The sequence below is a fragment of the Gopherus evgoodei genome, chromosome 7, assembly GCF_007399415.2.
Source record: "Gopherus evgoodei ecotype Sinaloan lineage chromosome 7, rGopEvg1_v1.p, whole genome shotgun sequence".
In the NCBI taxonomy this organism is placed as follows: Eukaryota; Metazoa; Chordata; order Testudines; family Testudinidae; genus Gopherus; species Gopherus evgoodei.
The window spans coordinates 74,274,308-74,287,747 of NC_044328.1; the positions used below are offsets into that span (position 1 = coordinate 74,274,308).

Genomic DNA, 13,440 nt, shown 5'->3' on the forward strand with positions numbered 1-13,440 from the left:
AGGGCTGCCCTGAGCATGGGGTTACATCCCTGACCATTTTGGCAAATAGCCATGGCGGAACCTATCCTCCATGGACTTCTCCAGTTCTTTTTTGGATCCAGTTGTGCTTTTGGCCACCATTTTGGCCAAACTGGAATTGTCTAAGAAATGGAGGCTAAGGTGTGCTCTGAGGGAGAGAGAGGAAATGCTCAGGGTGTGACAAGGGAGAGGTGGGATGAAATGTCTCAAAAGCACATTCTAGGCCAACCAGCAGGAAACACTCCCAGAGGTGATGGCAGGATGTACCAGTAGATGGAACTGTCTCTTAGGGGAATGGCAGGAGCCCTGGTGCTAGGACATTTTAACCAGACTGGGAATAAGTGTAGGGCACCACCCTGCACTGGGACCTGGGCACCAGACTGAATGTCACCTCATAGGTCTGCAATGTGGTATACTCCTCATTTGGGTCCTGAAAGGAGTCTGGACACTGGGCCTGGGGCCACCCAAGAAGAGTCCAGCTCTAAACCCTTCTTGCTGTGCTTGCTGGTGGACCTGGGGCCCAGGGAGGGAAGGGTGAAGGGTCTGGAGGTGTCAGGCAGCCAGGCCCAGCTGCTTAGGCCCCAGGCAGGAAGGGGCAGCTGGGGCCACAGGGCTGGAGGAGCGGGAGCTGCAGTGCAGAGAGAAAAAAGCTGTTCGGCTTGCGGCTGGGTTTGTATCACAGAAAGGGAAGAACTTCATCTGGGGCCGGGTTTGCTGCCAACAGGAATGGCGGGGAGGAGCCCTGCTTGTGTCTTGGGATTTCCATTGTGAATGTTCATATTTATACAGTTGTGGCTCTCCACCTTTCCAAACCGCTGTCCCCTTTTCAGGAGGCTCATTTGTCTTGTGTACCCCAAGTTTCACCTCACTTAAAAACTACCTGTTTACAAACTCAGGCATACCAATACAGAAGTGTCACAGCACACTAGTACTGACACACTGCTGACTTTCTTGTTTTTACCATATAATTATAAAATAAATCAACTGGAACAAAAATATTGTGCCTAAATGCCAGTGTATACAGAGCAGCATAAACAAGTTGTATGGAATTTCAGTTTGTACTGACTTGGCTAGTGCTTTTCCTGTAGCCTGTTGTAAAACTAGGCAAATATCTAGATGAGCTGATGTACTCCCTGGGAGACCTCTGCAGACCCCCAGGGATACGCACACCCCTTGGTGAGAACCACTGTTCTGTAGGAACTGGCCTTTACAGGGATGTTAATATTTACCATCACGCCGATTGCTATTGCAGCCACCAGAGGGCGCGCCAGGCCTGTGCTGCTCCAAGCTGCCACCATCCTCTCTGGCCAAAGCTTTCTGACGCACCTGCTGACTTTTGCCTGTTGCTCTAGTTGAGGAATCCTGGGCGTGACTTTCAGGGGCGCTGCACCCCCGCTCCAGCTGAAGGCCCTGGGTTTTGCAGCTGCTCAGGGCTCCTGATATCCTGGCTTGTATCCAGGTGGGCCCCCACCTCAGGCACTGGGAATTAGCTGGTGTAACCCACACTCTCACAGGATGGCACTCAGTCCCATCTGGGGTGGTGGGACACAGTGGGGCTGATGAGCCTCTGACAGTCTTGGCTAACAGATGTGAGTCTTGTCCCAGGTTCAAATGCCTGCTGATTGAAAGGCAGCACTCCTGAAAACTTGTTTCTATGGGCTCAAATTGGGAGACTCTCCAAACGTTAGAGGCCAGAATATGGTCCTGTGCCCAGAAGGCTGAAGGAAGGACTGGGATCCCTTCAAGATCACATTTCCTTCATGGATTTGGGTTTTCCATATAGACAGGGTCGGGGAGGTAATATCTTCTATTGAACCAACTTCTGTTGGTGAGAGAGACAAGCTCTCAAGCTTCCACAGAGCTCTTCTCCAGGTCCAGATTTTCCAGACAGGCAGATCAAAGTCTCAGCTCTCCATCCCCGCACAGCTGATACAACTGGGCTGCCTTTGCCACTTTCCCTGGTGTAACATCAGTGTAGGTCTTCCTGCTTTACCCCTCCCAGGGATGAGGAGTAGGGCCTGCCTGAAGCATTCAGATCCCAGGAGTCAGGCCCCAAAATCAGGAGGCTGGCTTGACAATCATGTTTTGGAAATAATCATTTTTCCATTCTCACATCTTTTGGTTTTTGAGCCTTGAGGATGAACTCAGCTCCCATTTTCAGGCTTTTCTCTACTCCCAGGAGGGTTAGAACCTGACTCTTTTAAATGAAAGCTGATGACTGGTATATGTGTGTTGCCTTCCTGCATATTGCTTCCCGCTCTTGTTTGTTGCCTGCTTCCTGCTACCTGAACTCAGTGTTCCAGTTCCTATTCCTGGCTCTGTGTGCACATAGACTGGTGTGTGCCATGCCCAGGGCTTCCTGTTACATACCTGCCATCTGGGCTGCTGTTATGTTTGCTTCAGACTGGTGCTGACTTAACTGGTTCATGGCTTTGCATGTTTTGATTGATCACCTGCCTGTGTGTCTTGCTTCCATTTCCTTGTGTTTTGGGGTTGCTGTTCTGGGGTGCAGCAGAGAATAACATTATGGCAATGATTGCTTCTATCCTGCAGCCCATGCGGCCTGCACATCCTTTGGCTATTGACTGGTGATACTCTCCGATGCTGCTAGGTTACCCTTGCTGCAGAGCTGCTTTGACCAAGATGGCACTGATATGTATGATGGACTCCTGGAGCCCAAGTCCTCCTTTGATGTTGTTGTGCAGCATCTCAACGAATATTTTGGAACTGGAGATTCTGGCCTGCTAGAGAGGAAAACATTTTTTGAAGCTCGCCAGCAGCCCAACAAAACCACACATGAGTTTACATGTCCTTTGTGGCGGCTGTCCCAGGACTGTAAATTTGGGGACGTTATGATGATTATGCTCTGGGATGTTTTTGTGAATGGCGTGGGTGAACGGTTACTGGCTGAAGATGCTAGAATTCGAACTTCTGATGCTTTGGTTGCTAAGAGTGAGGCATGTGAGAGGGCTCAGGCTGAAAGTGAGTCTGCGTCTCAGACTACTGCTATCTTAGTGTCTATACTTAAACTGTCTGCTGCTGCTCCTGCTTCCATCACCCAGAGTCACACGACACAATCTACTCCCATTCTACAGCCTTCGTGGCGAAAGTCTTCAGCTCCTCACTCTTTCCTCTGTGGTGGTGCAGGTCACTTGGCCAATTTTGCTGTCTGCCCAGCCAGAACTGCTATGTGTGAGTTTGTGGGACAGAAGGACACTTTGTTAGCGTGCCGTGGTGCACTGGTTCACAGTGATGGGAGGACAGAATTGCATGCTGTAAATGTGGAATTGCACAAGACCACCTTTACCAGGGGATCCCAATGTTTCCTTTGGTACAATCTCCTCATGTGACAAGGCACTGGAGCTGGTATCCCATAGTGCATAATTTAATAGCACATTCCTAAAGTGCATGGTGGATGCAGGGCTGAAGTTAACGTTATCTCCCAGGGTTAGGGCATAATCTGGAAATTTGCTCGACTACAGTGGTTATAAAAGTTTGGGATTTGTACGCTTTGCAGACAGTAGATGAGGTTGTGTGCTCTGTGCTCTACAAAGGCATAGCCATGGCTGCACAGTTTTACATTGTTAAAGGCACTGCTGCCAATGGTGTTCCATTATTGTCCTACAATCTGTGCTCACAGTTTGGTATTACACATGAACTCGGGTGTGGTTCTATAGGCTAGAATAGAAGGGGATACTCAAAGTTTCATTCAGAGACATCGTGATTTATTTAACAGTGATGGTGTTCTGTCTACGGGATATGTGTACTCTATGCAGTTGAATTTGAATGCCAAGCCCTTTGCACTACCTGCATGGCATGTACCTCCTGCATCTGGAGACAAGATCCGCACAGAACTGAAGCACATGAAAGATTATGGTATCACTGGGGAGGTGGAAGGGCCTGCAGCTTGGCCCTTGCCCATGGTGATTGTATACAAGAAGAATGGCGACACTGGACTGTGCACAGATTATAGAGAGACAAGGCAGATGAGGTAATGTCTTATTGGATTGACTTCTGTTGGTGAGAGGGACAAGCTTTCGATCAACACAGAGCTCTTCTTCAGGTCTGGCCCTGATAGATATTACCTCACCCACCTTGTCTCTCTAATCTCATGGGGCCGGCACGGCTACACTACCACTGCACATGCAGATTTTAGGGCACTTAATAAATATAGGAAAAGTGGGTAGTTTCAATTGCCAGCCTTCAAAGAGGTGACATGCTGCGTAAATGGATCTTGGGTTTTCTCAGTGTTCAATTACTGGTCCAGTTATTGGTACATACCTGTGGCTGAAAGTTCACAGTTGCTACTGACTTTCAGCACACCATTTGGGAGGTACAGCTATCAATGACTTCCTTTTGGTTTAGTTTCTGCGCCTGAGATATTTCAGAGTGCGCTCTCTCAGCTCCTTGATAATATCCAGCATGCATGGGCTCTTTGGATGACATTTTCATCTTTTTGCTAAGACCCTTCCTGAGCATAATGCTATTGTGGACCAGGGCTAACCCAACTCCCACAAGCTGGCATAAAGTTGAATGTGACCAAGTGCAGTTTTGCAAAAGATACTGTAGAGTTTCTAGGACGTTCTTTGTCAGTCCATGGAGTGAAACCAACACCTGAATGGCTACAAGCTGGTGCTTCGCTACCATTACCCACTGATCATAGACTTTTATGCTCATTCCTTGGCCTAACTCAATACATAGGTGACCGTGCTCTGCCCCATTTTAGTGTCCTTGCCAAGTCACTGTGGGATTTAACTCAGGGCCAGAGACAGTTGGTTCAGACTAAAGAAGCAAAACAGGGTTTGAAACCCTGCGTCAAGCCCTCTGTCAGATCAAATCCCATGCTTGTTTTGATCCAAGGAAGCCCATAGGGATTCAGACTAATGCATATGATCAGGGCCTGGGTGTAGCTCTGCTCCAGGAGGGATGGCTGATTATATTTGAATCTCTTGCTCTCACCCCCAACAGAAGCAAAGTATTCCCGCATTGAGCTAGAATACTTGGCGGTGTCTTTTGTTGTTTTATGTCTTTATGTTAGTGGGAAGACATTTTACATGGGCAATAGATCATTGCCTATTTGGGGCCTCTACCATAAAGCCATTGCCTTGCTGAGTGTGCAGCTGCAGCAGTGGACTGTTCAGCTGCAGCACGACTTTACCTATCAGAGGAAGGCGTAATTTACTTGCCAAGGCTCTTTTGAGAAATTCTGCTGGGCTGGCGCCCTCATGTGCAGAAATGACAGAGTACACAGTATGCTTTTTACTGAAAGCACTAGACTTAGGGCAGGCCACTGATGTCTCTCTTCAAGATGCTGAACTGTGCAAGGTGATCCGTGCTGTACAAATGGATTGCACGGACCTCATCCTTTAGAGAACTTTGTCTGCACTCTACATTTGTTGCAAGCTCGCAGTGAAAAGGTGCTACGTGATGTATCTTATGCAGAGGGGCCTGGGGGGTGATTGTTCCAGCAGTGTGGCGAGAAGCAGCAGCTGATGTGGCTCAGGAAGGACATTTGGGAGTTACAAAGATGAAGGAACCACTGCGTAGTTATGCTTGGTGGTCAGGGCTGCACTCAGACACTGAGCATCATATGAAGGCAGGCTCAGCCTGCACAGTGCATAGAACTACTGTTCCTCCAGCCCCATTGAAACCGATCATCGTAGACAGGCCATGGCAGGGAATTACAGTGGGTATTGCTGGCCCCTCAGCTGCACTGTGCGGCTACTCACTGGTGACTGTTACAGACTATTACTCACATTACCCCTTTACATTCACAGTTTCATAAGGCACCTTGCAGGAGCTCATTTCGTGCCTAAGCACTTTATTTGCCATGTTTGGCCTACAAGGGAGGCTAGGTTCGGAAAACGGGATACCTTTTGCATCAAGAGAGTTTGAAGGCTTTCTGAGGCGTATCGGTGCACCACATTATCAATCTGCTGTGTGCCATCCCCAAGGAAATGGGACAGTGGAGAGACTATGCAGGACTCTGAAGAAGCGTGTAGCTCGCATACTGGAGGAACTTCAAGGTGCACCCTTCCCTATTGCATATGAGTCATGCGTTATATGATATTTAGTACACCTCACGAAAGGACTGGAGAAACCCCATTCTGTCGGCTCTTCAGCTGACCTTGGAAGATCAACTTGTCCATGCTGATGGAAAAGCTTCATCCCACCCCTTCACCATCCTCAAAGCCAACTGATGTGATGAGGAAATATGTAAGTTTCAACAAGCATATCCATGCAAGACTCCATGTGCCCTGTCATGCACAAGCAGCATCTGTTAGGCCAGGGTCTGGGAGCACTTTCGATACTCACGGCATGATCTCAGATGTGTTGTTCACAGCAAGCTACGCTGCCTTCTGGAAGGATAGGGAATAGGGCACTCATTCTGCATATGATGATGTGTGACCAGCTGGGGAAGTTGTGCCACAGCAACAGCATCTATCCACTGAGCTGAATCAGAGGTACTGGGCTCACAGTATGGTCCTGGGCTCACCTGGTGCCTCCAGCAAGGTACCCCTGAATTTTGGAGGAAAAGAGAAGGGGAGAGAGAGAGAGGGGGAGAGAGAGAGAGAGAGTGTTGTCTTCCTGCTTATTGCTTCTGACTCCATGTTCCTGTTGAAGCCCTGAGTCCCGGCAGATGCACTCACGGGACTGAAGCCCCAAGACCCCCTGCCCACTGGGCAGAAGCCCCTATACCACCTTCCCACTGCAGGGCAGAAGCCCCGAGCTTCCCACACACACACACACCATCTGGTAGGTGGAGAATGGGGGGAAGGATAGGGGACTCCAAGTTGCACCTTAATTGTAAAAGAGTCGAATGTGACTCGCGGTTTGGCTACCCCTGGACTAGAGCTTTGCCCTGCTGCTGTTGGCTTTAATCTCTCCTCCCCCATGAAAGTGCTCTTTTGGTTGCTTCCTTGAGGGAGTAGCTGTTTTCAGTGGTGTGCCGCAGACTGTAGCCTTGGAAGGACTTTAGGATTCACTGGAATGCAGCGAGTGCTATATAACTACCCTAATAAAATCCATAGTCACCCAAGTAACCACTGTGCATCATCACTTAACCTCTCAAACTTCATGACAACAATGGGAATATTGCTCAGCGCCTCCTGTTCTAAAAGCACGGGCCTCAATTACCTAAGCTAAAGGAGAATCTCTGCTAACTACACGCAGAACAGGGCATGCTTTAGCAGCCTGCATTTGGTCCAGCAAAGGGCACTGGCAACACATGCACTGCTAAGCACAATAATATCTACACAGAGGGTTAATACTGTGCATGTTGTTAGAGAGCTTATTCCTTCACTCTCAGCCTTCCCTGGTCCTTCTCGCATGAACAGAGAGCAACAATACCCGAAGTCTGAAGGTGCAAACAATTCGATGTTTGTTGGGGTGAACTTCCACAAGCTTAAATTCAAGTTCCTTTTCCTTATTTTTCTAATCCCAACTTACTTCCTGTTTGCCCCTAATTTATATAGTAATATTTTCAGCTATACCTTAACCAATCATTCTACTAAAATGTACCTAACCAATCCTAACCTATTGTAACATGATTAGCTAACCAATTATATCCCACCACCTTCATTAGTTTACACCCAGCAAAATTAATTATACAGCAGACAGAAACAATCACAGAACCAGACAGAGACCATGCAAATAAACATACAAAACAATACAGAAGTGAGGATTTCACAACTACATCTATACAGACATACGGGTTCTCCAGCTGTGTCTATTGATAAGTGAGTTCTTGCCAGACAGGATGCGATCAAACTAAATTTTCTTTTACATTTTCTAGGCTTTTCCCTTTCTCTGGAGGTGATAGATCGAATTACCTTCCTAACAGCCCCAGATTGCCTTATTTTAATGTGACTAGTTTGGAATGTGAGGATGTGACCATACATTTCCCAGTTTATGGCTGCTAAAGAACCAGGCCTCAGACTGTCATAGTAAGAGAAGGCCACTACACAGACAGTGATTTTTGATTCTTTTCTTTATACCTCTATAACTAGCTAAGTGATAAGAATACACCTAAATTCTCAAAGTATAGGCCTTTGCAGACAGGCCTGAATATCTATGCAACAGATAACCCCATGCAACAGAGCTTTTGTTAATTTGGGAGACAGAAATTTGTGCTGCTGATAACATGAAGTTCAAGTGCTCACCGCTGTCATTCACACCAACTGGGACTCATGAGTCAGTCGGTCTCTTCTGCCAAAAGTCCAGTCCAATAATCTCCGACAAACCCAGCCAGTGAGGACTTTGACTGGTGTCTGGGTCACAGGCTGAGATGATGACACAGCAGCAATGCAGCCAAATTTAACAGTCATTGTGAAATACAATCTACAAATAGCACTGCTGGCAAAGCCAGAGCCAGTTTCCCTTTGATATTCTGAGTGAGAGCCACAAATGAGTCTGCTGTGGAAATGCTGAGGGGGCTCCCTGACCTCCTGTCAAGCTGAACAAACGGCCTGAGGTGACGAGGCCATTTTTGTGTGAACAATAAGCAGGATTGGCCTAGGCCAGTTGTTGGGTACCAGGTCTAGCACTGCCTGATGCCAGCCTGATGCAGGTTTACCACAGCTGTGGGTTAGGTCATGCCAGGGAAGGCCTTACTGAGGTGTAACGCTCACAGAGGGGGTGTTCTTAGGGTTGCCAGGTGACTGGTTTTCTACCAGAACACCCAGTCGAAAAGGGACCTTGGCAGCTCCTATCAGCCCTGCTGACCAGGTTGCTAAAAGTCCGGTCGGCAGCACAGCGGGGCTAAGGCAGGCTCCCTGCCTACCGTGGCTCTGTGTGGCTCCCAGAAGCAGCAGCATAGGGGCATCCAGGGGGCTCCACGCACTGCCCCGCCCCAAGCACCAGCTCCGCAGCTCCCATTGGCGGGGAACCTCAGCCAATCGGAGCTGGGGGGCGGTGTCTGAGGATGGGACAGAGCGCAGAGCCACCTAGCCACGCCTCTGCATAGAAGCTGGAGAGGGGACATGCTGCTGTTTCTGGGAGATACCTGAGGTAAGCACCACCTGGAGCCTGCACCTCTGACCCCCTCCCACACTCCGAACCCCTCAGTCCCAGCCCAGAGCACCCTCCTGCACCCCAAACCTAGGTCCACCCCAGAATCTTCACCCCAGCTGCAGCCCTCACCCCCCCAGACCCCAACCCCCTCAGTCTCAGCCCTGATCCCCCCCATCCTCCAAACCCCTTGGCCTCAGCCCGGAGCATCCTCCTGCACCCCAAACCTAGGTCCACCCCAGAATCTGCACCCCAGTCGCAGCCCTCACCCCCGCCCAGGCCCCAACCCCCTCAGTCCCAGCCCTGATCCTCCCCATCCTCCAAACCCCTTGGCCTCAGCCCAGAGCATCCTCCTGCACCCCAAACCCCTCATCCCCAGCACCATCCCAGTCTGCACCCCCATCCAGAGCTCACAGACACTCCCTGCACCCAACTCCAGAGCCTCCTCCTGCACTCTGAACCCCTCAGCCCCAGCCTGGAACCCCCTCCTGCATCCCAAAGTCCTCATCTCCAGCCCCACACTAGAGCCTGCATCCCCAGCCAAAGCCCTCACCCCTCCCCGCACCTCCACCTCCCCCGTACCCCAGCCCAGAGCCCCTTCCCACATCCTGAACCCCCCATTTCTGGCCCCATCCTGGAACCTGCACCCCCAGCCCAGAGCCCTCCCCCCCCACATCCCAACCCATTGCCTCAGCCCACACTGCCTCCCACATTCCAACTCCCTGAGCCAGTGTGATGAAAATGAGCGAGTGAGTGAGGGTGGGGAGAGCAAGTGACATGTGGGGGGGTTGGGGATGGGGTGGGTGGGGGTGGGGGCGGGGCCTCAGAGAAGGGGCAGGACAGAAGGCAGGGCCAGGGTGTTTGGTTTTGTGCGAGTAGAAAGTTGGCAACCCTAGGTGTTTTCCAGCCCAGAAGGAGCTGCCCTTACAGTTGGTCAGTCACTCAGAGGTGAACAGGAAGCTCAGAGAGTGGGAACACGCTAATGGCCTGAGCCAAAAGCCACTCAGACCCTAACAGAGAGGAGCACCCCACAGTGTATACACAAATAGACTTTCACTGCACACGTGTAATGAACCACACCTACTATAGGAGAGAGGGCTTTGTCCAGGCTGGGGTGCTGGTAAAAGAGTTTATGGATGACAACCTAGCTTATACAATTAGGGTCATTAATAATAAACACCACGATCAAGCTGGCTTCATGTCAACAGCAGCTTGACAAAGCTGTTTGTATCTAGCCATCACCATCAGACTGTTACTGATGGATTTTATTCTCCCCAGCCCCTCTGATGTAGGGAAATATTATCCCCACTTTGCAGTGAAATACATAGTGTCACCCAGAGAGTCTGTGACTGGGACAGGCATTCAAGTCAGGCCTCCTGCATCCTAGTCTATGTAAGAGCCAACAGGGCTTGAACCTGGGTTTGCAGTGCTGTTAGATAGCACACTGCAATGCTGACACCAGCAGCAGCAACCAGCTTGCCCTCCATTTTATCCATGTCCCAATGTGGACACAGACCATGGACCATCCCATCTCAAGGGGTCTGACAGGCAGTAGCCTCATGGCTTTCTAGAACATAAGAACAGCCATACTGGGTCAGAGCAATGGTCCATCTAGCCCAGTATCCTGTCTTCTGACAGTGGCCAGGTGATTCAGAGGAAATTAACAGAACAGGTAATCATCAAGTGACCCACCCCCGATCGCCCATTCCCAGCATCTGGCAAACAGAGGCGGAGGACACCCAGAGCATTGGGTTGCATCCTGCCCATCCTGGCTAATAGCCATTGATGGACCTATCCTCCATGAACTTATCTAATTCTTTTTTGAACCCTGTTATAGTTTTGCCGTTCACAACATCCTCTGGCAATGAGTTCTACAGGTTGTCCATGTGTTGTGTGAAGAAGTACTTCCTTTTGTTTGTTTTAAACCTGCTGCCTATTAATTTATTGGGTGACCCCTAGTTCTTATGTTATGAGGAGTAAATAATATTTCCTTATTCACTTTCTCCACACCAATCATCATTTTATTAGACCTCTATCATGTCCCCCCTTAGTTATCTCTTTTCCAAGCTGAAAAGTCCCAGTCTTTTTCATCTCTCCTCATACAGAAGCGTTCCATAGCCTTAAGAATTTTTGATGCCCTTCTCTGTATCTTTTCCAAATCTAATATCTCTTTTTTGAGCTGGGGTGACCAAATATGCATGCAGGTGTCTCTGCAGACATCAAACATAATTGCTAGATAAATTGCATGTGCAAGACTAGAACTTTGCTCCTCCAGCTCCAAAACCACAGACATTGCTTGACCTAAAGAAAAAATCTTCCTGTGTATGAGCCCAGCATCTCACCTACTCACATGGCCAGTAGATTACATATTCATCTCAGTCAGCGATAGCAAAACCAGGACATGACACACACACCCCTGACCGGCATGTTCCTCATTCGGAGAATAAAGTGGCCCAGAATTCTGATGCTGGAATTCCCAGGGGACTGTTCAGACATTCTTTATGAGAATGTGCCTTCAGACACTACTTGCTGCTGAAATATACACCCTACCCATCTGTTAAGAAGGAGTTCATTTAAAATGTGGTTACTATAGCTGCTTCCCCCAGTCCCTTTGATTGTGTGTTCTCATTTCACCAAGCTCAGCAAGGGAGTGCTGGAGATAGGATTAATGCAGAAGGACTGTCACCCCTTAAGCCAGCAGAGGGTGGAAAACCCTGTCCCATAAAGCTCCAGCGAAGATAAATAGCCTAAAGCTACAAAAAGGGCATGAGTCCAACAAGGTTTAGGGATGATTGACCTAGGGATGTAGGACTTTCAAAATGCGGCAAGCTGCCCCATACGTCTGATTGCAAAGTGAACTGCAAGGGATTTTTTAAACATGAGGGGGGGTTAAATGTATGATTTATAAATTAACCCCATTGGTATTACTCCAACCACCTTTGCGAGGGTGACTCTGCTGCCATGCAGAAGACCAGCAGAAGCTCTAAATGCCACTGATGTCCTCAGAATAGAACATGAGCTTTGCGTGCTCTCTGCACAGAGGGAAATTCACCCAGGCTGTTAAATTCCATTTCTGTACGGTGATGCTCTGATGGCATTTCTTACAGCTGTGTGAAAGCAGTGTCACCTGTGAAGAGTCCTCATTTAATTTCAGGCCATTTTGCAGCCCAGAAATTGTCGTTTGTGTGAAATGTATGTGGCCTGTGGCAATTCTCCTGGTGAAAATGTTTGGGATGTTGAAAGTGTGGAAGTACAGATTTTCTCCAACAAAAATATGCACATCTTTTCCATGCAAGTTGATTTCCTCCACCACCACCCATACAAAATATGGTAGGGATCAATTTTCAATTAAAATGGAGTCATTTTCAAAGCCATCCTGTTGTTTGAGCAAAGAACTGTGACCTGGCTTGGGTTGTTTGTGTGTTTTGGTTTCTTTGGAGGACGGGGGTTGTAGGAAATGCTGACCATGTACCCTCTGAAAATTGGGCCCCTTTGTGCTGAGTTTAGGTGTGGGAGGGGGTTCTGAGCTGGGGCAGGGGATTGGGGCATGGGAGGAAGTGCAGGGTGCAGGCTCCAGGTGTTGCTTACCTCAGGCAGCTCTTGGGAAGCGACATCACGTTCCTCTGGCTCCTAGGTGGAGGGACCATGGGGCTTTGCATGGCACTGCCCCAGCAGCTCCCGTTGGCCATGGTTCCTGCCAATGGGAACTACAGAGCTGGCACTCAGGGCGGGGTCAGAGTGCAGAGCTCCGGGGCCAACCCTGTGCTGGAGGGACATGCCGGCTGCTTCCTGGAAGCTGTGCGGAGCTGGGCAGGGAGCCTGCCAGCCGCACTGTGTTGCCAATCAGACTTTTAACGGCCCGGTCAGCAGTGCAAACTGGTGCTGCCAGGATCCCTTTTTGACCAGGTATTCTGGTAAAAAACTGGACACTCTTCAACCTCACCCTTGACAGCCAACTAAGCACACTGCAAAGTTCCCTTCAGGCCTTGCTAGAGAATTCTTTTGTTTCCTTCTAGTCTTCATACGGCTAATACATAAATATAGTATCTGAACTGAAATCAATGGAAGCTTTGCCACTGACTTCAGTGGCTGGTTGTCACAGGGTGGGGAGTTGGACTCAGTCCCACCTGTGCCTAGCCATCTGTGACCCAGCTGATGGATTTGGGCCAGTGGTTGGGTCAGGTGACCAAGTATCAGATGATAGCAGCCTGGGCTTCCTATACGAAGCTGTCTCAGAAAGAGGAAAGGGCTGGGTGATTTTAGAGATGGGAATGGATACAAAGTAGTGGGGGGGAGAGAAAAGAGTAGAAGCAGAATCCAATGATGTTAGCAAAAAAGCAAGGAAATAAACCAGGATATTATAATTGTAAGCTTCCTAGGCAAAGAAATAAGATTAGGTGATGTTAATATAGG

The 13,440-nt window shown here is 49.1% G+C and overlaps 1 protein-coding gene across 1 annotated transcript in view; it reads right to left on the reverse strand.

The window, feature by feature from the left end:
• Positions 1-13,440, reverse strand: part of WNT8B (Wnt family member 8B) — a 53,578-nt gene that overhangs the window by 39,132 nt on the left and 1,006 nt on the right. The window lies entirely within an intron of this gene.